We start from the raw sequence: 1,923 nt of genomic DNA on the forward strand, positions 1-1,923 counted from the left end.
AAGTTCCTGGGCATAGTCACACATGGCCCTGCTCTCAGAAAGGCCCCAGGCTTGGTTCAATGCTCTGCTGTTGCCTTCTTGAAACTTTTAATAATTTTTGAACAAAAGGCCCAGCATTTTCATTTCGCACTGGGCCCTGCAAACTATGTGGTCAGTCCTGGCCACTGGAAAGAAGGAGGTGCTGAAAGGTTGGTAGGGGACAGAACTGACCAACACTCCTTTCCTGATAACCCCTTCCAAAAGCCAGAGTGTGTTTGCCTTCCTCTCTCTTCCTTACCCAGTACATCCAGACTATCCCATAGGCCAAGGTCCTGAGCATTGCTCTCTTCATGTCTCAGCCCTGCCTATAAAACTTCTCCTTTGATATTTACCAAATGAGGGAGAGGCAGTGTCCTTAGGCTAGTGCTGGGCTGGGCAGAGAAGATCCTGAGGACAGGGTCCAGCAGTGTGATCCCTGTGTGAGACACAGCGCCTGACCCAGAATGGGTGCTCTGGGATTGTGGGCTGGATCTGACTGAATGGTAGTTAGATAGGAAACTGAGGTCCAGCAAGGGCAGTGTGATTTGCCCCAGGCTCCCCAGGTTTGCCACAGTTGAGCCCCTGGGGACACTCAGGGGGCTAAGGCAGGTTAGGGAGGTCAAACTGCACTCCAGTCATTGTGCATTATTAGAGTGAGTGCTGTGCACACTATGCCAGGGCTGACTGGGCTGGCTGCCCCCAGATAAATGGGTCTCTGCTCTCATGGAGACAAGGATCAGGAGAAAGCTATGTGACCAGTGTGAGGTTGAGTGATGTAGATAAGCTCTCACTGGTGGAGTTAGCATCACAGTGCCTTTCTGGGGACCCGGGGGGCAATTTATAGCCCTTGGAACCAGGCAGAGGTAAGACCTAGATTGCTGGGTTCTTGACTTCTCTGCTGCTGACCACCTAGTAGTCCCTCCTTACTCTCCTGGCCTCAGTTTCCCTTTTGTACTACTGGGGTAATACTCCCTGCCCTGCTTCTCTCATAGCTTGTTGTAAGATCAGATGATATAAAAGTACTTGGTCAGCTATAACGAGTCAGAGGCCTGGAGAAACTGCGCACAGCATTTTCATGATTCTTACGAGACATTTTTCCCAAAGCCCTTCCTCAGGGCTTTCTCACCTGCAGAAGATCTCAGAGCAGCTTACAAACTGTGAGCCCAGCAGGACCAAGATCAGCCCTAAGCAGTGCTGAGCATCTCAGTGGGAAATCCAGACCCTGGTAGGGGTGCACTGGGGCCCTACAGCCTAGCCGAAGGGTAAGCTGAGGCATGGCTCTCCTTATCCCAGATACCAGAGAGTGAAGCAGGAACCCGAGCGGCATGTGAAACCCAGCTCCACACTGAGGGTTGTTGGAAGCTGGGGGAAGGCGCGGCGCGGGAGGGAAGGGAGTGAAGGGGCAACTCCAAGGAAGGCCCGCTGTTGGTCTCAGGTGCGTCTGAAGCCTCAGTTTCTCGAGCCTCCTGGAAAGAATTTCAGGAACCCCCTTCGCTTCCCTTACCGAACTCAGAAGAGCAAGCTCTCTCGGGGTTCAGCCGCGGCATTTCCCTTCCCCTTCCCAGAGCATCCCCGCCTCTCATCTCCCTCTGGCGAACCGAACTCCCCTTGGTGCCCCCGCCGGAACCGAACCTCAGTGCTGCCCCTCCCGGCCAAGCCCGCGACCCCGCCCTCTCGGTGCCGGGCTATTCGCGCAACTCCGGGGGCTCAGGCCGCCTTCCCTCCGGACCGACCCTCGCCCCCCTCAGCCCCGCGTCGGGGCGCCCGGGCCGCGGCTGCGGGCCGGCAGGGGGCGGGGAGGGGCGCCAGGCCGCGCCGTCCCGCCCCGCGGCCGCTCCCGCCCCCGGCGCCTTCCCTCCGGGCCGGCCTCCGCGCCCCGCCCGCCGCAGGCCGGCCCCTCCCGCG

The sequence above is a fragment of the Manis pentadactyla genome, chromosome 4, assembly GCF_030020395.1.
Source record: "Manis pentadactyla isolate mManPen7 chromosome 4, mManPen7.hap1, whole genome shotgun sequence".
Taxonomy (NCBI): Eukaryota; Metazoa; Chordata; class Mammalia; order Pholidota; family Manidae; genus Manis; species Manis pentadactyla.